Genomic DNA, 24,964 nt, shown 5'->3' on the forward strand with positions numbered 1-24,964 from the left:
GAGAGTTTAATAAAGGTATGTGCAGGATTAAAACCAACAAGGTTGGAAAAACACCAAGAATTAGAAACAAGGGAAGCATTGCCCATCTTAGATTTGAAGGAGAAAAGGGAGAGAGCAGTCACCAGAATCCAGTGAGTGCCGTGGTCACTTCGGAAAGATCCCCCTCCTTGAAGCTGCGGTTGGTGAGGCTGTTGAACTCACTGTAAACAGAGGCTGGAGGTCTAACGGAGGGGATCTTCCTTCTTCTCCCCTCTCATTGGCTGACGCCTCCTTTTTGTAGAACCCAACGGGGAGTCAGAGAGCAAGGGGGCCAAGATGACACACTCTGTAGCTACAGATCAAACTCCCAGGCCTCAGCAGGGCACAAGGGTGGAGAGATCTGGCAGGGCCAATGGCGGATATCTAGGAAAATATTGTTTCCAAGTTTAAAACATTTGAATCAAGTTTCCCACCTCTTTGTGTAGAATGACTTGAGAAAACAGAACTTTTAAAAAATTGGGTTTTGTCAAAATAGCATTTAAAATTAGTTTTAAAACCCATTTAACTATTTTATGATGATATAAATTTCCATACATTTTAAGAGGTGGGGATAATATCCCTGCTTTCTGCTGTCTCCTCATTCCTTTATTCATTTAAGAAACTTGAACTGTCTCTCACATGTGCACATCTGTGGAGCCCCCCTAAGCTGAACTGTGGGTAACGCCACAGTCTTTGCCCACCAGGAGCTCACTGTTCCAGAAGGGGCTCACTACCAGAGATCATCACACCCATAAGTAACAAGTGCTGCAATTGTATGCAAAAGTGTAATGGGAGTTCTGAAAAAGGGCGTGCATTGAATCCAGCCTCAGGCTATGAGAGACTCAGGAGTTATTTATAAGAAGATATTTATTAAATGAGGAATAAGAATTAGCCAACTTGGGGGGAGGGGCAAGTAAAGAGTATTTTAGGGAGAGAAACATACAGACACATGCAGGCATTATAGAGCATGGTATACATGGTGAGCTGCAAGAAAGCTGGTACAGCTGGATGTGCTGTAAGGGTTAAATCTGACAAGTAAAATAGGAACTATTCTGAGAACCACCTTGTGTAACAGCTTGACTTGGGAGATAAGTAATTTTAAGCAGAAAAGCGGCATCTTCTCAGGTGCAGTTTAGAAGAATCATTCCGGACATAATATGGAGGGCAGGGTGAAAGGGGAGTCAGATATGTTAGGAAGCTATTGTAATAAGTAAGCTGCTGTAGTAATACCTCGTTTTTCTACACCACTGCAGCCCAGTGGATGTCTTAGGATGTAGAGTACATAGGATTTGGTGGCCTAAATGTGAAAATTAGGATTTTTAAGATGGTCATAACTGTGGGTAGAAATTTCAGTCATAGACTTCAAGGGACTACACAGGAAGAGCAGATAGTTGTAAGGAGGAAGATGATGAATTCAGTTTGCGATGCCGTTCAGATGTAAGAGATGGAGCACTTTGGGAGAAAATTGGATATGTGATTTTTGAGTTGAAGTGTGAAGGAAGTGTGTGTAGGCTGGAGACTCAGAACTGAGAAAGGGCAGGAGAAGTAACATTTGTAATCCTAAGGTACTTGTGTGCCCGGCACCTTATTTGTATTTTATTTCATTCTTTACAGTCCTGTGAAGAAGATATTATTATTTGCATTTTAATGATAACACCTCCATTTTAGTGATGGGCTCTAATAGGATAAGTAATTTGGCCAAGTAACACATGTTGGACCTGGAACCTGAACTCAGGTTTGGCTCATTCTTTCTCTCTCTTGAAAAAATAACATTATTGAGGTATGACATTAATATAGAAGAGTGTACATATTCTAGTTATATAGAATGATAAATTTTCACTAACTGAACACACCAGGGTAACCTAGAACATTACCACACTCCAGAAGCTACGTACATGCTATACTTCCCTACTACCCCAACTTTTAATCATAGGCATGCATTAGTTTAGCTTGTTTTACCTCTTACGCATGGCCCATTCTTCTTGCTTGTCTATCATTTGAAGCCCTGAGACAGGAGTGAAGTCATCTTTATGGGAATGAATGTCCAGGGAGAAAGTATGAAGAGATAAAGATGGGACCTTGGGGAATATTTAAAGGAGAGGTGGAAGAAGAATTTGAGATTGAGACTGAAAAGAAACACTAGGGAGGTAGGAGGGAAACTTGTTAAGGGACTGGCATCACGAAAGTGAAGGAAGGGGACTTTTTAGATGAAGAAATCATCTGTGACCTTGGGGAGAACAACTTCAGTGGAGTGAACCCAAGCTAATATGCCATGCTTTCAGGAGTTGGCTGTCAGGCAAGGAAATGGAGACATCACATGTGGACAGTCTGTCCTTGAGAAAAAGGCATAGAGAGAAGACTAATAGAAAAAGATATAGATGGTTTACTTGGGTAATTTTGTGTGAGGTTAGTTGGGAAACACTGGTCTTATCAATTACTTTGAACGTTTTGTGTGTGTGTGTGTGTAAATTAAAGGATGACAGTACTGGTATCCTCTAGGGGACATGGAAGGGAAAAAGAAGGCAATAGGTAACGTGGTTTTAGCTTTAGTAGATGGGCTTAGAAAGTGACTGTGAATTTTTAAAAATTATTTTTAGGATGAGGTGAGATACTTGGTTGAGTTACATTGCTAGCTTTGCCAACTGATTTTTAAAAGGTTTTTTGACTTGTAGGAGATGAAATAAAGGGAACATTTTCAAGTGATGACTAGGAAATGACTTTGGAATTATTGAAAACCTTAGCAGCTGCCTAATGTGGCTACCAGTCAGTAAGCTATTAGACTTAAAGCAAAAATTTGATGGGGAAGTATTTTTAAAATCTCTCCTGGTTAACATACTCTAAGTCCTCCCTATAGAGTATCTCTAAATTTGCATTTTACTTTTTAAATTAGTAGAAGGGATAACCGACAATGCTTGAGTAAAACCCCTATTTATAGTGCACAGTAGTACTATTTAAAATACTTTTTATAAAGTACATACTGGTTGATTCTCTTTATATACAATTCTAACAAGTGCAAACTAATTTATGTTAGCAGAAAGCAGATCAGTGGTTGCCTGGAGGAGGAGTGGGTGGGGACAGAAAGGACTGGGAAGGAGAGATTGAAAAAGCTTTGGGGGTAATGGAATTGTTCATTATTTTGATTGTGATGATGGTTTTGTTGATGTATACACACTGCAAAATGTAGCAAACTGCACACTTTAATCTGCGCAGTGTATTGCATGTTTATGCAACATGTATTGCATGTTTATAAAGCTGTTCTTAAAAATAGTTTTTGTTATTTAAGTAATTATTCAAAGTAAAAATATACAAATAAGTAAAGTGAGGAAAATAAAAACAATCATATAACATTCCTTGATTTGTCTGTATTCATACTTGCATGTAAAATTTTTGATATTATTTACTAGGAAAAACAGCAAAGCCAGTTGACTAAAAAGTACCCTTTTCAATAAGAGAGGGAAAGGCAACAAAAGATAACATTTGTGAGCATTTGTCATTTTCCATCTTTGAGGTAAATCCCTCCTTCAGGAACAAAAGTTAAATAAAAACTTTAAAATCATTTGCTGAATTCACTCATGAAATACTTAGTGTAGGTTCTGCTCTGTGGTGGGCACTGTAGAAGTCAGTGGAGATGCAGCAGTGAGCAGGGTAAGCCCTGCCAGAGAAGTAAACAGGGTTTTTGGCACAAGGAACAGTTTGTGCTGGGGAGAAGTCCAGAAGTGAGAGAGACTATCATCCTTTTTAGAAACAGAGAATTCAGCAGGGCTTTAGTTGTGTGTATGTTTGGGGAGGGGTGATTTTGTAAGGTGGTAGAAGCTACAGAAATAAGCAAGGGCTATTTTCTGAAAGCCAGGCTAAGAATTCTGGATGGATCCTGAGGCTACTGGGGGTTCACTGTAAGATTTTTAAGCAGGAAAGTGACTTGATCAGTTTTTCTACCATGTTGAAAACAGGAAACAAGTCACCTGAGGTACTAAACAATACCAATTTCATTTTACCCACATGTAATAAAGCACAGGTAGATTGATAAGTAATTATTTATAACAGGAAAAGCTTAAGCTCAGAGGCAAACAAATAGACATAAGAATGATATAAAGTATGGTTTATTATTTGTGTTCTACTTTTATATAACATTTTATGATGAAATTTCACCCTATCAACAGGGAAATTTATATAATATGTTGTGAATTATCATTTAAAGAACACTAATTTCTTACTATTATTTATTCAAACATATATTTGAATTAAAACATTTTAAAGTATAAGTTCAAATGAGTCCTATGTAACACATCACTAATAGCATATATGCCCTTTACATAAATTTCATGACTGTTTTATTAGAGCTTTGAAATGCAACTGATTAGGATTAAACAGCAGGATTTGCAATGCAACAGGATTAGGGTTGTTATTTATTTTTTGTCATATAGTTAAAAAAGATGCAATGCATTAAGTGTTGTCAGTGTATGTTTAATATAATTTGCAACATCCAGCGTGAGATGCATTAACTAAAGTTTGCAACCATTGCTGTTCTAAACAAAATTCATTAAGTACTTTAATTTGATCATTAATTTAGTATGCTTATATTCATTTAAAATCAACAATGAGGAGCATATTCACGTCAATTTGATTTGTCTCTTGGGAACTTGAATATAGTCGCATTTATTTGAAAAATCTTCCAGTAAGGGCAATGGTCTTGATATCAGTTGTAAAAGAGCCAATTATTGATTGGCAAGGCAGTGATGGGACTGCTTAAGAGTATATCATACCATCTTTAAATGTTTTCCTCATAAATACTTCTTAAATACAGAAAAATCTTTCTACTTAACAAATTCATAAGGCTTTGTAAGTCCATTTTCCTTGGTTGGCTAATCGTCTATATGGTGTATACTGAGAATTTGTTTATATTGCGGATATATTTTTCATATATCCATATTTTCCTTGTCTTTTTGGCAAGGCTAAGAATTTTAGAATGTATACAAATTATGTTTTGTAGTAGCCTACTGTCACTTAGAATAAAGTGGAGGGAGGGAGGAAGATATTGTATCAAACTGAAAATAAAAATATCTTATTTTGGGTTTACTAGTCCCTTAAAGCAGCGGTCCTCAAGGTTTTTTGGCACCAAGGGATCAGTTTCATGGAAGGCAATTTTTCCATGGACTGGGTGGGCCGGATGGTATCTGATGATTCAAGCACATTACATTCAAGCTCCCCTCCTGCCCTGTGGGGGGTTCTTAACAGGCCCAGACTGGCAGTAGTGGAGGTTGGGAACCCCTGCTTTAAATAATTAAAGATTGCTTAGAAATACCATATTTTTAGGACTATAAGACTCACCAGACCATAAGATGCACCTAGGTTTTAGAGGAGGAAAATAGGAAAAAAAATTTTGAAGCAAAAAATGTGGTAAAATATTTAATAACCTGTGACCCTGCTTTACCGTCGCCCCCACCATAGAGAGTCAGGTAAGCTACATTCAGACTATAAGACACACCCCCTTTCCCCAAAAAATTTTCGGGGGAAAGTATGTCTTATAGTCTGAAAAATACAGTACTTTATGTTGTCTATCACATTTTTCTTAGTTATTAATATGGAAGTAATACTCTAAATTAAACATGGCCTTTTTAAATAGATGTATTTAAGAAATTATGAAAGATAAAAAATAGATACAGATTGGTATTACTTAAAAAAAGATGTTATTTATTTATTTTTAGAGAGAGGGGAAAGGAGGGAAAAAGTGAGGGAGAGAAACGTCAATGTGTGGTTGCCTCTCGCATGCCCTCTACTGGGGACTTGACCCACAACCCAGGCATGTGCCCAGACCAGGAATTGGCTTTAGACTTGGCCAAACGAAGCCCAACCAACTGAGCCTCACCTCCAAGTCTGTTATTACTTTTTCATATCATCAACCAACTCATTTAAGTAGCTGAACCCAAATAAAATAAAGGATCTTAACTGTTAATTCTAATGTCATCCTTCTGTTCATTTACTGTAGTTTTGGTGATACACAGTGTGCATTTCTGATGGTGTTGTGGTTACATTAGATTTCTTTTTTACAGATAATTGCAATACTGATGATATTTTAAAATTTTTAATGGGGGAAATGGGGACAAGTGTAATTGAACAATAATAAAAAATAAATAAAAATAAAAAAAATTTCAGACTTCCTTTGTTTTTACAGGGCAGAGGATAGTTTCATATATTTTAAATGCATGGAAATTTAACAAGTAGAAATAAGTACTATTTAGTGTTCGGGGTCCTACTCAGACAAAAATAGCCACCATGACAGGCTCATGAGAGATCTTCCAGTTTCCTAAATTATATTGCTATAGGCAAGTGCTGTCTAATTGTGACATTTGGCCTGATCAAGGTGAGTTAATGTGGAAAGAGAAAAATGAGCTCTGACTGGTGTGGCTCAGTGGGTTGAGAGTCGTCCTGCAGACCGAAAGGACACAGGTTTCATTCCTAGTCAGGGCACATACCTGGGTTGCAGGCCAGGTCTTCAGTTGGGGACATGCGAGAGGGAAATGATTAATGTTTCTTTCTCTCTCTCCCTCCCTTCCCCTCTCTCTTAAAGTAAATAAATAAAATCTTAAAAAGAAAAAAAAAAGGAATCAGTGAAATCTAGGGTTAATAATTTCTTAGATTTCCTAACGGATATGATCTGTTAAAGGGCTATAAAGGACAATTCTTGGGCCTGTTCGATATTAACCTAAGGTAGATTACAATAAATTTATACTACGTGAAATATATAGCTTATCAGTGAGAGTTTTTCAGTTTTAAGTCTAATGAGTTTCCACCTATGTGGCTGTAATGGGGGTTTCTGACCCTTTTCTTCTAGCTGTTGATGTATTGATGAGAATCCCTACAACCATAATTTACTCTGACTAAGGGACACTCATTTTTTCTGATGTTAGAAGTTAGGAGGTGGGTCAGTTGGTTGGAGCATTGTCTCCATACGACAAGGTTGTGGGTTAGATCCGCAATCAGGGTACATACAAGAATCAACCAATGAGTGCATAAATAAGTGGAACTACAAATTGATCTCTTTCTCTCTCCTTTCCTCTCTCTAAAATCAATAGATTTAAAAAAATTTAAAAATAAGAAAAAGAAAGTCATGGGAGCCTCCTCTATTCCCACTGTATGTGTTTGCTACTATATGACTTGTATATGACTTGTTATCTTCCCTGGCTGACTCTCAGGTTGTGTTTTTCCATCATTGAAATCCTGAGATCGTTGTTTTTTGTTTTTTTGTTTTTTTCTGTTCATAACTAATAGTATTTTATCTTGCTGACTGACAATTAAATGAACTTAATGAGACCTGTATGATTGGGCAATTCTGGGCATATTTATTTTGCCTGACAATGAAGGCTACAATATTTACAAGTCTACTGGAATATTTCACCCATTGAAATCTTTTGAAATTATCCTAGTTGGAGCATCTTATAATTGAGTGATGAAAGAATTACTCAGGAATTGAATAAATCTTGAATGCGCTGTTTTCTACTCTAAAATGACAGATCACTTATCCAGCAATGCACCAGGCTAATAAAACAGCCGAGGAGAGGGGTATCTTTTTTATATTTACTAAGAAGGGCATTAAATACTCTATTTTAGTGATAGGTATATCTGCACAAAACTTAATTTTACCGGTCGTTAGGGTTTCTTCTCTACAAACCACTCAAAGTAACCAGGGTGTACAAAAAGCTTTATAATCCATATAAAAACAGCATTCAGATTGCTTGTTTTCCTTTTATTTATTTGCATATGTAATTTATTTTACCTGTGAAAAGGGAAATTCTTATAAAAAGCAGAAGAACAGGAAAAACAAATTATTTCTTCTGGTAATTCAGAGTTTAGCTAAAAAAAATTAAGTTTGATGGGTTCCATTTCATCTTGCTGGAGTTTCAATGGGAAATTGAACATACAAAAATGAAACTATTGTGTTTAAAATCTTAAAAGCATTATTTACTAGATGCTAAGAGTAAATTTACAGAGTACTTTGGTGTTACTATTTATTGCATGTGTTGGATTTCAGGCTGTAACATTGCTATTACTTTGTTTCATAAAGTTCAGTAATTTTTAATATGTATGTATGTTGAAGTATTTAATACATACTATGGCTCATGGATTACCACTTTACTTTGAAGAAAAAGGAATTATAGTTTTCATATTTAGAAAGTGAGAAAAAAGAATTAAGAAAAAAGTGAAGAGCCAGATGGTTAATATCATGTGCCATTCAATTTTGCATATTTTAGTTTTTGAAATAAATTTATATTATGATTCTGATTATGTGTTTCTACTTTTGATATAGCATTTAAAGGTTTACTTTTAAGATTTTCTAATTTACATAAGTGGATAATATCAGAGATAACCTTAATTTGACATGAGACATCATGTCAGAGACCACTTTTAGAAGGTAATTTTAAGGTTTTGAAATATAATGCTCCAATGCACCAAAGAGTTAAAACAGCAAATATGATAATTGAAGGTAGACCTGTTTATTTTTTCATTTAAATTAATGTTATATTATAAGAAAATTCCATTTGAGTTTTATCTGATCACCCTCCCAAGTTATACAGAACCAACAGGGAGAAGCCAAGTTTTGGGTATTACCCCTACCAAGTTATCTACAAAGAAATGGTTCATTGTTCTTAAGGGAAAGGAAAAGTGCATCTTTTAACTTGGATGATCTCTTCGATAAATGTGTTGAAACCTGAAACTGAAAAAAAAATCATGTTATTGAACTCTATTTGGTTAAGGTAATTGACTTTCTATTTTTTAAGGTTCTTTACTGGAATGGTTACTGGAATACTTGAAATGGATAAGCATTTTTGCCTGAAGCTTATTACGGCAGCCAGGAAATCTTTCTCCTTTACTTGGCATAAGTAAAGATACTTTTCCATAGGATATTGCCAAAGATTCATTTGATTTGGCAATCACAAGGACTGTTTCATGATTACTTCTTTTCATAGTTCTCTATGAAAATATTAGTTATTACTCTTTAAACCTATGGCAATCTAAAAAAGATAAAGGGTTAATGTATACTTTCTTAATAAACTATTAACATGTTTGAATGGCCTAAGGAACATAGGATGTTAAACTAATGACTTCATTCATTATCTTGCAGTCCCAGTGAAATAGTTGTTATACTCTGTTTTATAAACAAAGACTCTGAGATAAAAGTGGTTAGAAATGTATGGTCATACTTTTTAATATCTGTAAACATCTGTATTTGAACCCATTGAACATTTATTTTATAATAGGTATTGGGGTTCACGCTTGCCATGTGAAAAAGTTGCGGAGGTTTGTTTCATAACAATGTGAATATACTTAACACTACTGAACTATACACTTAAAAATGATTAAGATGGTAAATTTCTTTTACCACAATAAAATTTTCTAGGAGTGGTTTGATTTTTGTTTCCTTATTAAATATAATTTTAATAAAGAATAACAAGAGCTAAAATGTTCATTTTGTAATCCAAAATGAAACTTCTGAAATTTAAAATGAAATTTCTAAAATTTCTTTTAAAAATACAGTTATTCTGTAGCTGCTTTTTAGTAATGAGAATAAACATCTGTTATAAAAGTAGAATAAAATGTGTATGTTTAACATAATTACAAACTTTGGTGATTCCATGTTATTTGTGATGCCTTTTCATGTAACAAGATGTAAATGCAACCTCTCATTCAATTAGGAAAAAAACCACCTGTCACTGGAAAAAGCCAGTGTTTTTTCTGTTTTTTTTTCCCATATCTGTCAGTATTTATTTTATACACCTATATTTTCTAAAAGTATTACCATTTATTTTATCTTTTAGATTAAAAAGTGAGATTGATAATACCAGGCTCATCATTTGGAATTAGGTCTTTTACATTATGAGATTTAGTCTATCTACTTATCTATCTACTTATCCATCTATCCATCCATCCATCCATCCATCATTCCATAAGTTAAAAATAACCCTCAGTTTATGGCACAGTAGCATCTTTGGTTCACACCAGGCCTTTCTGTTTTATTCACATTAATTCATTTATTCATTCATTCATGTATTCTTACCTACTCCATTCAGCAACTTCCAGTATATATACTGGGGACTTAGTATTTTATATTGTCTAACTGATTTGTTTTTTTTTTAATTTTTCAGTTTTTTAAAAGAAAGAATCCAACCTATTTGAAGATAGTCTAGTTCAGGTGAACTATTTAAGGACAAAATAACCTAATTCAGTCATTTATAAAAAGTAAGTTTAACATGTTGAAAGCATTAAGAAATCTAGAGGAATATATTATTTACTCTTTTAACTCATTAACTTTTTAACTCAATAAGTAATTAAAAGATAAACTTCATTTTCCATTAAGCACTAAATTTAGTTATTCTTTGCAATTGTCTATTGCATTCCACAGGACCTCAGTGCTACACCTACCAATTTGTAAATTGACTTGGCTATTTATAAATGTTAATCCATGCTTGGGGGCATTAATATTTCAATATGATTTTGGCATCAATCAAGTGAACAGTTTATTTATTAAAAAGCAATAAAAGATGTAGTGTCTAGTTTATAATCTGGTTGGTGAATATCCTCCCCCATGAACATTATTAATTTTGATCCACACTTCTATTGCGTGTGGTGAGCATGTCTGGTAATATCTCCGTTTTAATAATGGGGAGGTTGAGACTGAAGACATTAAACGGCTTATACAAGGTGACTTTGCTGTGAAGTTAGAGTCAAGACTAGGCCTGGAATATTCTGATTCCTAGGCGAATGTTCTTAAATCTGTATGCACATTTTCTAACTCTTTTCCAGAAAGAACTGAAGGAGGTGACAATATGGGATGAGGAGCAGACCGTAATTTTAAATGAGCCCATCTTAGAGTAGCTCCACTATTAACATTTTTATATAGTGGAGTAAAAGAAATGATTCATTTTTTTAAGAAAGTGCAACTTTTTTTCAATGAACTTTGAAAATCATTGCTCTGTATCACTGTTCTTGCTGCTTTTGTTTTGGTTTGAAAGCTGTAAGTCAAATTAGCCAATATTAACTCCAACAAAAGAATGAGAAAAAAGTCTGTAATTCCTGAAATATTTGATGCATTTATGTTATGTCGTGCTAAGCACATTTAGAATAAAACTCACACTCCTTATTGTGGCCTGCAGAGCCTTTCGTTGCCTGGTCCTTGCCTAATTCTCTATTCTATAACACACCGTGAAAATATTTAATGACCAGTGGACTCTAAATTTCACGACTGCAGAGACCAGTTTGTGTCATTCACTATTGAATTCTTAGTCACTTTGCACACAATTGGCCCTTAATAAATATTTATTTATATTTATGTTTACATTTATTGTTATCCCAGTATTAGTAAAAGAGTTTCTCCTCCAGCTTTGCTGAGATATAAATAACGCATAATGTGTAAGTTTAAGGTGTACAATGTGTTGATTTTATGTGCTTACACATTGCAAAAAAGATTACCACATAGTGTTAGCCAATACCTGTATCATTTCACATAATTACAATTTTTAAAAAGATCTTATGTATTTATTTTTAGAGAGGGAAGGGGAGAGAGAGAGAGGGAGAGAAACATCGATGTGTGGTTGTCTCTTGTGCACTCTGTACTGGGAACCTGGCTCACAACCCAGTCATGTGCCCTGACTGGGAATCGAATCAGTGACCCTTTCGTTTGCAGGCTGGCATTCAATCCACTGAGCCACACCAGCCAGGGCACACAATTACAGTTTTTTATGGTGAGACCATTTAAGATATACTTCTTAGTAACTTTCAAGTATGCACAATAATGCAGTATTATTAACTATAATCACTATGATGTAGATTAGATTTCTCATAACTTATTCATGTAATAACTGGAAGTTTTGTACTTTTCGACTGCCTTCACCTACTTAGCATGAACTCCCTCCTCCACACCCCACCTCTGGCAACCACCAGTCTGTTTTCTAGATGTTTGATTAAAAAAATTTAGATTTCACATGTGAGATTTGTCTTTGTCTCTCTGACTTTTTTTTAACTTACCACAATGCCCTCAAGGTTCATCCATCCATGTTATTGCAAGTTGCAGAATGACCCTTCTCATGGCTGACTAATATTCCACTGTTTAGATGTCATAACTTTATTCACTCACTGATGGACAGGTAGGTTATTTTCATATGTTGGCTCTTGTGATTAACACTATCGTGAATTTTGAAGTGCAGATATCTTTTTAAGATCTTGTTTTTTATTTTCTTTGGATACAATAGTACTCAGAAGTAGGATTTTTAGATCATGAGTTCTATTTTTAATTTTTTTACAATTACATGTTTATTAAAAGTCTTAAAACTTAATCAATATTTAACTTTGTGAAGACCTTTCATACTATTTTTCACAGTAGCCACACCAATTTACATTCCTATCAACAATGCACAAGGATTCCATTTTCTCTGCATCCTCACCAACACTTTATCTTATCTCATCTTTTTTAAAAGGGAATTTTTATGAGAGTTTATTTGAGCCAAACTAATGACAATATCCAGGAAGCAATATCTCAGATGTTCTCTATCTCTTCTCTTTTTGATGATAACCGTTGTAACATGCATGATGTGATATTTCATTGTGATTTTGATTTACATTTTCCTGAGTATTGGTGATTTTGAGCATCTCTTTATGTACTCCTTCACCGTTTGATGTCTTCTTTGGAAAAATGTCTATTAAAGGCCTTTGCTATTCTTTAATCTGTTTGCTTGTTTTACTATTGAGTTGTAGGTGTTTCCTATATATTCTAGAAGTTAACCCTAAGATATTTGGCTTGCAACTATTTCCTCTTATTCTTCAGTTTATCTCTTCACTCTTTTGATTGTTTCCTTTGCTGTGCAAAAGCTTTTTGGTGTGTTGTAGTCCCACTTGTTTATTTTTGCTTTTTTTGCTTTTTCTTTTATTGTAAAAAAAATGATCTCCAACACTGATGTTAAGGAGCTAACCACTTATGTTTTCTCCTGTACGTTTTATGGTTTCAGGTCTTACATTCAAGCTTTCATCCATTTTGAGTTGATTTTCATGTATGGTGTAAAATAGAGGTCCAGTTTCATTCTTTGGTGTGTGGCTATCCAGTTTTCCCAACACCATTTATTGAAGACACTGTCCTTTCCCCATTGTACATTCTTGGCCTCCTTTATTGTAAATTAATTGACTGTATGTGCATGGGTTTATTTCTGGGGTGTCTATTCTCTTCTGTGATCTACATGTCTGTTTGCCAATACCATACTGTTTTGATTACTATGGCTTTGTAATGCAGGTTGAAATCAGGACAGGTGATGTCATCAGCTTTGTCTTTTCTTAAGATTGCTTTGGCTCTTTGATGTCTTTTGTGGTTTCAAACACATTTTAGGACTTTTAAAAGATTTCTGTGAAAAAGACCATTGGAATTTTGGTAATTACATAAAATCTCTAGATTACTTTGGACAGTAGGACATTTTAACAATATTAACTCATCCAATCTATAAGCATTTTAACAATATGCTTATAGATTCATCCAATCTCTAAGCATGGGATATCTCTCCATATATTTGTTTCTATTCAGTTTTTTGATCAGTGTCTTATAGTTTTCAACAGGCTTTTCACTTCTTTGGTGAAATTTATTCCTATGCATTTTAGTCTTTTTTAAAAGATTTTATTTATTTATTTTTAGAGAGAGGGAAGGGAAGGAGGAAGAGAGGGAGTGAAACATCAGTGTGTGGTTACCTCTTGCACCCCACCTACTGGGGACCTGGCCTGCAATGCAGGCATTTGCCCTGACTGGGAATAGAATGAAATATCAAGAAATGATTAATGTACATTCACTGTCCTCTGTGAAAAATCTCAAACTATATAGTACATTTGATGAATATATCCATAAAAATGATTTTGTTTTAGTGTGTAACAGTAGTTGGAGTACTGTTTTGGCCATGATTTAAAGAACATTGTACCATATTCTTTGCATGTGTTTTCTTTAGTACCCACAACAACTTTGTGAAGTCAGTAGTCTCTCCTCGCTGTATAGATGTTGCGACAAAGAGTTAACAACTTGCCAAAGCCACTTAGCTAGTAAATGGAGGAGATTTGATACTATGGCCCTTTGTAACTAAAGTCAGCAATACTCTAAGTTGCTGCTTCCTAAATTAATTTCACTCTCCTTAGTTGCTTCCTAAATTAATGCTTAAGTTGTCTGGAAAATTTGTTCTGATGAACACTTTCCTCTCCCAATGATGCTGGATAAATGAGGTGTTACTGTAATAGGTGCTAATTGAATGGCACAGTGAGTAAGTGCAAAAGAAATTAGAGAAGGAACAGGTGTGTGCTGAAGTCATCAGGGACGCTTCTTGGGAGTAGCTCTGAGACTTTGAAAAAAATTTTTTTAGATTTTATTTATTTGTTTTTAGAGAAGGGGAAAGGAAGGAGAAACAGAGGGGGAGAAACATAGATGTGAAATAGAAACATCAGTTGGTTGCCTCTTCCAAGGACCAAACCTGGAACCCAGAAATGTGCTCTGACTGGGAACTGAACCGACAGTCTTTCACTTTGAGGGATGACGCCCAACCAACTGAGACACATTGTTCAGGGCAGCTGTGGGATTTTAGTTAATGCTGTGAAAGGGTAGAATACTGGAGATTGCAGGATACATGGGATACAAATCAGTATCAAGGAGAGTAGAGGTATTTCACTTTGGAGAAAGTGCTTACAGACTTTGAGATGTTGTGGGTATCGGGAAAGGAGGACTAGTGTGACTAGAAGCAAGGATTTATATTGGAGAAAAGTAGGATATTTGTTGAAAATGTGGATGAGGATGATTGGGTGTATAATCTATACAGAATTTACTTTTTTCTGTGGTTGACAAGAACAGTGGCATTGTGGGGTAAAGTAGTATTCTAGGAAGTTCATTTGGCAGCAGTGTGCAGGTTTTAGATGATTACAGAATAGTGCAGCATTAGTAGCACAGCAAGTGAGAGTGGCAGTTCTGGCCCTGGCTTGAATTGCACCTTCTCTATTGTGGGCTTACGAGCATGGAATGCTACTTCACTTACTGGCCTTCAGTTTCACCTCTGTGAAATAGGAATTGAACAGTAGTACCTTTTTTTCCCGACTCAGAGATTCTGATTCGGTGTGGAGCAGGGATATTGCTGCCTCCCAAATCAAATTTATTATAGTTACCCCTCCTCTGTGATCCTAGAGCACTTTGTATTTTTTAAGGTTTTCTTTCTTAATCTAATGTGAAAATATTGAAATAAACTCCTCAGATAATAGCACACTATCAACTTCGGCAAGTACAGGGCTCCATTCTTGTGTTATTTAAAATTGTTCTCATTTATCCACAATTTTCATTTTTATTTTTCTCCCTCCATAGATACCCATATGTCTGTATCATTAAAAATATGGGGATGTGGTGGTGTTTTATGCACATATGTGTTTTTAATTTATATAAATGGTATTCTGCTATAGATCTATTTTTTCCACTGAACACTCTAAACTGCCTTTTATGATAGAAAACTTCAAAGATATGTAAATGTAGAGTGATTAATATACAAAACCCCATGTATCCATTGTCCAACATCAGCAGTGATCAACTCATCCCTAATCTTACTGTCATTTTCAAAAGTCTTCACTCAAGGATATGTTTATTGATTTGAGAGAGAGAGAGAGAGAGAGGGAGGCATTGAGAAACATCAATAGGTTATCTCCTATATGTGCCCAGACTGGGGATTGACCTGTAACCTAGCTATGTGCCCTGAACGGGAATGCACCCAGCCAGGGCTCATACCTGATCTTACTTATTAAATATTTCCAACCACTCTTCCCCTTGGTATCCCCTTCCCACAACTCCACCTCTGCAAACTGTACTACAAGATAACTGTTTTTTGGGGTCCCTCCTCGTATAAAGTCCCTCAATATTGTACCTTTTCTGTGCCATGCCAATGACACGTACCATGTACTCATATAGTTCAGTGGTCTATACAGAATACTTCGCTGTCATGAGTGTGGTATCTATAGCAAGTATCTCTGAGTTGTAGCGCAATAATTGATGCTCATAAATAATGGTGACCCTGAGTAGTCAAGAAGAGCATTATATATATTCTTGATGTTATGTTTAAAGTGGCAGAGAAATGAGCCTTAGAGAGTTTAAATAAGAACTAGTTAAAGTAGAAATAATACCTGCTCTAGGATTAATGTTCTTCCATTTGGAAAACAAGGACTACCAGAGCTACTCATTCCCTTAGTTTTCATGGACTTTTATTTTGTATCCGTGCACGTATAATTGGGTATAATCACAATCCGAACACAGAGTAGAGCCACTCTGTGTTTTAATGGGGACTGCAGTTTAAAGGAAAATGGAGTTGAGGGGAATGAACCTTCATACTTTACTATAAGCAATAATCAACCACATTGTTATCATTATATTAACTGCTTATTATGAATCTTTCCTGTTCCAGAAAACCCAAGAATCTTCTCAAGGGACAAACACAGACACACACACACCACATATATACACACCGTACACACACACATTACATGCATGTGCATACATACCATGTGTGTGTATATCTATATTACATGCATGTGTACATACATAGCAATGTATAACAGTTTGGAATGAGTTTTGTAATCTCAAACAAGGTGCTAACTGCTCATTTGTAACTTGTATAGAAGCTTCTTTCTATTATTTCTATTATTTTCCACCATTTTTTCTAAGTGGATGAGCATTAAAATAGATTTGTTTTAATTTATTTTGAAAAACTTTAATTCGCAGACATAAAGAAAAATGAGTTTCTGGCTTTAAGTTGATTTTTTCACATAGAAGAGATAAAATATGAATACAAATAATTACAGTGTTATCAGAGAGATACTAGCAAAGTGTTACGAGGTTTCAAAGGTGGAAAGCACTTTTGTTATAGGCATCAGAGAAGGATTCATTTGAGCCAAACATTTAAAAGAAAATAGAATATTGTAATTGTATAGGTACACCAAAAGAGAGGTGTGTCAAAGTGTTCATTCTGTGATGTTTGAATTTTTACGGGACTTAAAGGAAGAGACGTACTGTGTACCCCTACCATGTAGCACACTATGCCAGGTCCTTCACTTACATGGTATATTTTACACTTGTAACAACCATATGAAGTACATCTTAGTAACATTATATGGTAAGGAAACAAAGGTTTCAAGAAATAAAATATCTGTTCAATGTAACTAGAGTTGTTTTTCTATTACAATAATCTTAGGCTATCTATTTGCGGGCTGTTACCTGAATGTTTCCAGAAGAGTTAAGATGATTACTACTTCAGGAATAATATACAGACTCTGCCTCAATTCCATAACTATTATCAAGCCTCTTCTGACTTTTAATGTTTACAAGGGTTTGCCAACGATGGATGGAAGCCCTTTGTCTCTGCCCTGCTGCCTCATCCTTCCTCCTCTCATTTCTCCGCTGCCTGTATTCAGTAGGGTGTGCCATTCTTGTGAAAGAAGGTTGTAGTTGCTACACAGAAGAAAGGGAGGTCTTCTAGTCCAGAAATGAGAATTAAGTGGCAGGGTTAGAATTATTCTCTTGACCTTGGTATAGAGAGAATGAAACCAGGATGAAGAGAGTAGGGAGACTGACCTTTCAGGTGGCAAGACAGAACTCACACTGTGGCTGTCAAGTTACATTTCAGCTTTTGCGGGCTGTAGTGTAGTTATGTTAGCTACATTTCTGATAAGCCCTTCATGCCATGGATACCTGCTAAGTCTAGTAAGATCTTAATGATTAATTATTAATGTAAGGCAGGATATTTTATATTATTTTTGTTGTTCATTTCCCTTTTGTTTTCTATTAATAATGGTAAAATCTTCCTGAAAGCAATAAATAATACAGAACTTGGCATACAGTGTCTGTATAGTAAATGTTAGCTGAAGTATTGCTTGAATGTGGCAGCAACCCTGAAAAGTGGGGATTTTTTTCTGTGTTCAGACCATAACTTCAAACAAGGGTCAGGGCGTCCTGATGGCCGGTGTAGAGGTGCAGTGCAGGGACTGTATGAAACCCCAAACGGGAGAGTGGTATCGATGGGCACAGAGTCAGATGCTGTTGGGCCAGTTGTCCTTTTTTCATCAGTGAACCTTGACAATATTTTATTTCATTTGTACTAAGGTATTTGCTTCCTCACAATGACATTGATGAAATGACTCAGGAAACCAAAGCATCATATCTGTGATCTCATAATCTATTAGAAAATTCTGTTGTTTGCTTGTTGTCTGAGTTGGAAGAATTCTCCAGAAGTTAAGACATTTAGGAATATTTTTAGATTCTGTGATTCTCAAGCCCAATCTAAAAGAATTAAATCATGTAGGGACTAACCATCCCATCAACTAGTAGTCTTAATAGTTTCTGTGGTATTCATCCAAACTTGATTAGTAACTGGCAGATTTCAGGTCTCATACTATTGTGACTATTTTGTAAAATCCATGAAAATGCATTAAGCTGGGTGTTTGTTGTACCAGAGCAGTGATTTTCAACCTTTTACATCTCATGGCGCAAATAAACTAACTACTAAAATTCTGCAGCACACCAAAAAATATATTTTTGCCAATCTGACAAAAAATAGGTATATTTTTTCTTTGACAATCTAAGGGAAAAGAGGTCAATTCCCCTGACTAAATAGTCAGGTGTTGCATGTTTTGTAAATTCTCGGGCCACACTGGTTGAAAATCGCTACTATTTGTGATTATGTAATTGCTTCTTTTTCAACTTATTTATTCTACTTATTCTTTTCTCATTGAATTTTAAACTTCCAGAAAATGGTGAGTGTCAACTCAATTATCCATTGAGAGATTATCTGCTTTGTGTTTTAGCCTTTGCAAATACAGCTTTCTAGTTCTTATCGACATAAGTAAACAAAGAGGGTGATGCAGACTGTTAAAGTTATTTCACTATTTCATGCTTACTTTTACACTCCTGTGCAGCTCGGCTCTTAGAACAGACTATTCATCATCAACCTTTCACTTAGACTTAAAATGTGTCAGTTATCTCACATGTTATTTTTTCATAAAAAATAAAAGCAATTTACAATAAAATTGTTTCTCTTCTGGATTTAATTCTTTTTTAAAGATTTTATTTATTTATTTTTAGAGAGGGAAGGGAGGGAGATAGAGAGAGAGAAACATCAATGTGCAGTTGCTGGGGGTTATGGCTTGCAACCCAGGCATGTACCCTGGCTGGGAATTGAACCTGCAACACTTTGGTTTGCAGCCCACCCTCAATCCACTGAGCTACGCCAGCCAGGGCTAGACTTAATTGTCTTTAAGTTGACTTGTAGCCCTTGCCTCTCCCAGCTATCCTCACCTAGGGGTAAAGATCAACAGAATGTACTCTTCCTTCAGTATTTAAAGGACCATGCCTGGATTACTAGTATTCAGCTGACTCCTTAGGACTTGGAAAATCCTTAGCCATCAAAGACATCTGTAATTGGACATTGACCATCCATACAAACTGGAAAAGAATGGGTATATTTTAGAACGTTTTTCAGTAAGGGTTGAAACGTTAATTTTTTTGTTTTCTCGTATGAAAATAAACATCCACTTAGTGTTACCTGCAGTTATCTTCCTCAGCATGAGAAGATGCTAATACAAATGCAGCAAATTTAAAGAAAAACAGTTTTTGTTTAAACCTGCTTTAAAAAAATCTGAAAGTTCTCTATTTTTAACATGAAGCAATCATCAGTAAAGAGTTAAGAAGGAAAATTGAACACCTTTGGAATTCATTAAACTATTGCTGTATATGTTGTCTACAGCATTGTTAATTAGAGAAAATTAAACATTATTCAGTGAAAATGTAGGTGCAAATACAAGTATCTGCTCTACTGTACTTTGTACATACTCTGTCATAGCTTATGTGATTCTGTGTTTAATCACTTCCTATTTCCTTTGTTGTGGAGTGGACTCCTTGAAGTCGGGGTCCATGTCTTTGAACTTTGAAACCAGAAGACTTAACACAGTTTCTGGAATATAGTAGACACTAAACAAGTGTTAGATGAATTACTTATATGAGCTATGAATGTTTCTGAGTATTTTCTTCTTTGTTTTTTTTTGTATTTTAGGGGGAATTGCAGTTTTAAAACCTGACAGATAAGGAAATGTTGACTACGGTGTGCTTTAACTTGCACTGTGCATTTGATCCAGTTTTTGATTAAACATCTGAATTTGTTAGTCTCTCATTTCTGAGGAAAAATGTGGGGATCACCTATAACTTTTTCACACCTTTGCTGTTTTTCTTACCTAAAAACCAAATGTATTAAGGAAATTTAAAGTGTTGGGTGATTGCATCTTCTGTTACTTGGTATTTTTCCAAGAACTTTCACACATACTATTAAGTCCTATGCTCACAACAACCTGAAAGAGGTATAGGCAGGGATTTATGCCAAAGGTTACAGTTTAAGGCTTAGGATCTAGGACTTCTGAAGTTCTAGTCCAGTGCTATTTTGCATATTAACTTATAAACACTTTAAGAATCATTAGGAAATGATGAAATGTTCATTTAAAAATTAAAAGTAAATAAAATGTTCATTTTATTTCTTTGCTAGTGACAAAGTATCACAGAATGGGTGGCTTAAACAACAGAAATTTATCATCTCATAGTTCTGGAGCCTAGAAGCCAGAAATCATAGGGTTGGTAGTATTGGTTCCTTCTGAGGCTCATATGAGGAAAAGGTCTGTCCAGGCCTATCTTTGTCTTCTCCCTATGTCTCTTCACATCATCCCTCTAAACATGCCTTTCTGTACAAATTTCTCCTTATAAGGATATTAGTCATATTGGATTAGGGGTCTACTCTGTTCCAGTATAATCTCATCGTAATGAATTACATTTGTAATAAACTTGTTTCTGAATTTTCCAAATAAGATCACATTCTAATATATTAGACACTAGGATTCCAGCATATATTTTTGGAGGACTATTTAACCCACAACAGCTTTTTAAGTCTGACTGGGAATGTGGAAAAGATGACTTGTCCTTCCATTAACTTAATGGATACTCCTCACTGGATCCTTGGTGCGCTCTTACTTCTCAGATGAAATTAATTCAATAACAATGGAAGCATTTTTTTGACAGAACTATCCTTGTCTAGGTTTTTGAGCCATGGAGTTGTTTAATGATTAGTTTGTGGAAATGCTCATATTTATAATTTTATTTCCCTGGAATTTTCTTAAGGTAGAACACACAAAGTTAATGGAGAACTAAGCACTTCTCTTGGGGCTAATCTCGTGAAGGAACTCTGTCTCACCTCATGGTCCAGCTGTTCTCCGGTGTGTCTAAATGGCCCCTCTTCACTTGAGGACTTAGACGATAGAAAAGTCTCTGAAGGAAAGTTCAGGTTAATCAGACTATCAAGTAGCTAGTTTTAAAAAATATTGTTCTATAAACAGCTGGTGAGAAGACTCCTTGAGCAATAAGATTCAAAGAGAGACTCAGAACTCTTTACTGTTATTTAGATAAAATTACTGATTAACTTGGGTAATACGCCTATTTTGTTTAATTGAAGCCCACTCCCCCATCTACACACCCAACCCCTGTGTCATGTTTTAAAAGGAAGAAGTTACACAAAATGAAGGCTGTTCTGAGACAGTAAACATTTGACCAGATCACCTACATATTATATGTGTTACAATATGTGTAATAATAATCGTCATTCTCAGGATGGGCCAATGATTAATGTGGAAGAAAATGGTGATTTTAAGGCAATGTAAAGTTCTTGGTTATATACACAGGTTAACGTTTTGTATTTATTAAAAGCAGAAACTTAACAAGCGTATTTTATCATAATATCTTTCCTTTAACATGGGCTAAAGCAAAGAACACTAGGTTAGTTTTACACTCTCGAGTTCTTGCTGTAATTCAGTTTCCTACTAATCTAATAACCTTAGGCTAGTTATTTTACCTTTCTAGGCTTCCTTTTCTTCTGAAAAATGAGAGATGTGCAGATGCAACTGTGAAACTTTATTATTCTGTGAAATAATTTGTTTGCTTACTCTGTTCAAGATGTAGGCCAGAGTCAAAGAAAGAAATGGGCCTTGCTTTCAAAAAGCTTATAGTATATACCGTATTTTTAGGACCATACGACACATCGGACCACAAGACACACCTAGGTTTTCGAGGAGGAAAATAGGAAAAAAATTTTTGAAGCAAAAAATGTGGTAAAATATTTAATAACCTGTGACCCCACTCCACTGCCCCCCCCAACAGCGAGTCAGGTAAGCTACGTTCTGACTATAAGATGAACCCCCTTTCCCCCCAAATTTGTGGGGGGTGCATCTTATAGTCTGAAAAATGCGATAGATGGACATATGGACAGCTAGATAGATGGACAGCTATAACATGTGAAAGGCTAAGAAGCAGTATAAAGTAATAATACCAGATGTGCATAATACATGCTATAAGTGATATGGGCTGTAATGTAAGTACTGTGCATTGTGAAGCGGGTGTGGTGACATAGATATCTGTCGGGTACAATCATCTGAAAATAGCTGCACAGAATGGCAGAATTGATCTAATTCCAAGAAGCTGTGTTGAGCAGGTAGAGTGGAAGGGAAAAGAGCAGGGGAATATCTCAAGCAAAGGTGTAGAGGCTGGAGATCTAAGTATTTTTCATTCAAAACAGGTGTGTTTGTTTCTAAATTACAGCGTAGACTCAGCATAGGTGTGTTTGGTTACTGACATGTTCAATTAGAATGTTTGTCTGCTTTTTAAGATTTATGTGGTATGAGAATTTGTGGTCAAATAATTTTGAGATTATTCCTATAGTTTCACAGCAGAAAAGCCAGGAATAAGATGAGGCAGCTGAGAGAAGGACTTCACTTACAAAAATTCTGATGTAAGGGGTTAATTCTGATAAGGGATTAATATCAAAATCTATAAAGAATTTACAAAACTCAACACCAAAAAAACAAACAACCCAGTTAAAAAATAGGCAAAGAATATGAATAGACACTTCTCCAAAGAGGACATACAGATGGCCAATAGACATATGAGAAGATGCTCAACATTATTAATCACCAGAGTAAGGGAAATTAAAACCACAATGAGATCATTTCACACCTGTCAGAATGGCCATCATCAATAAATCAACAAACAAGTGCTGGCGAGGATGTGGAGAAAGGGGAACCCTTTTGCATTGTTGGTGGGAATGCAGATTGGTGCAGCCACTGTGGAAAGCAGTGTGCAGACACCTCAGGAAATTGAAAATGGATCTGCCTTTCAACCCAGCAATCCCACTTCTGGGAATATATCTGAAGGAACCCAAAACACTAATTCAAAAGAACATAAGCACCCCTGTGCTCATTGCAGCGTTGTTTACAATTGCTAAGATATGGAAGCAGCCCAAGTGTCAATCAGTAGATGAGTGGATAAAATAACTATGGTATATTTACACAATGGAATTCTATTCAGCCGTAAAAAAGAAGGAAATTTTACCTTTGTGACAGTATGGATGGACCTGGAGAACATTCTGCTAAGTGAAATAGGTCAGTCAGAGAAAGACAAATACCATACGATTTCACTCACGTGGAATCTAATGAACAAACTGAATTAACAAGGCAAATGGGGACAGACTCATAGATAGAGAACAGATGATAGCTATTGGGGGAGGAGGTTAGGTCATGGAGGGATTGAGCAAAACGGAAAAAGGACTCATGGACATGGACAACAAGGTAGTGATTGTTGGGGGTTAGAGGGGTATAATGGGCCTAAATGGTAATGGAAAAAATACAGTAAAGATTACATTAATAAAAACAATAAAAAATTGGTTTTGTACAGTTGCTGATTCATTAAATCTAATTAGGATAAATACAAATGTCTTGCTGCGTTTATGTTTTTTAAATCATAAAGTATATAATTAAGTACACTTAAATATTTATTTTTAAAAATTTTTTAATTATATTTTATCATTTATGCTATTAAAGTTGTCTGTTTTTCCTCCTTTGCTGCCCTCCACCCAGCACCCCCAACTCCCTCAGGCAGTCCAACAACATTGTCTGTGTCCATGAGTCATGTGTATGTTCTTCAGTTACTCCATTTCCTTTACTGTGTTTTACGTCCCCGTGGCTATTCTCTAACTACCTATTTGTACTTCCTAATCCCCTCACCTCTTCACTCATTCCCACACTACCCTCCCATCTGGCAACCATAAAACACTCTCTGTATCCATGATTCTGTCTCTGTTCTTGTTTGCTTAGTTTATTTTTTATATTTAATTGTTAGTAGATACATATTTATTGCCTTTTTGTTATTCATACTTTTGGTCTTCGTTTTCTTAAATAAGCCCCTTTAACATTTTGTATAATTATGGTTTGGTGATGATGAACTCTTTTCATTTTTTCTTATCTGGAAAACTCTTTATCTGCCCTTTGATTCTAAAGGATATTTTTGCTGGGTTGAGCAATCTTGGCTGTGTCTCAGCTTTTCATGACTTCAAATATTTCTTGCCAAACCCTTCTAGCCTGTAAAGTTCTTTTCAGAAAGCAACTGACAGTTTAATAGGAATTCCCCTGTAGGTAACTAACTGCTTTTCTCTTGCTGCTTTTAAAATTCTCTCTTTATCTTTAACCTTTAACATTTTAATTATGATGTGTCTTGGAGTGGGCCTCTTTGCATCCACCTTTTTGGGATTCTCTTTGCTTCCTGAATTTGAATGTCTATTTCCCTCACCAAATTAAGGATGTTTTCTTTCATTATCTTTTCAAATAGATTTCCAATTTCTTGTTCTTTCTCTTCTCCTTCTGGCACTCCTTATGATGTGAATGTCGGACCTCTTGAAGTTGTCCCAGAGGCTGCTGATACTATCCTCATTTTTTTGGATTCTTTTTTTATCTTGTTCTGATTGGTTGTTTTTTGCTTCCTTATGTTCCAAATAATTGATTTGATTTTCATCTTCATCCAATCTACTCTTATTTGCCTGTTGTTTTTTTT

General features: G+C 35.4%; 1 protein-coding gene across 9 annotated transcripts in view; it reads left to right on the forward strand.

The window, feature by feature from the left end:
* Positions 1 to 24,964, forward strand: part of SSBP2 (single stranded DNA binding protein 2) — a 249,537-nt gene that overhangs the window by 14,286 nt on the left and 210,287 nt on the right. The window lies entirely within an intron of this gene.

This window comes from Phyllostomus hastatus, unplaced genomic scaffold (assembly GCF_019186645.2).
Source record: "Phyllostomus hastatus isolate PE091 unplaced genomic scaffold, TTU_PhHast_1.1 phas_contig_58, whole genome shotgun sequence".
NCBI lineage: Eukaryota > Metazoa > Chordata > Mammalia > Chiroptera > Phyllostomidae > Phyllostomus > Phyllostomus hastatus.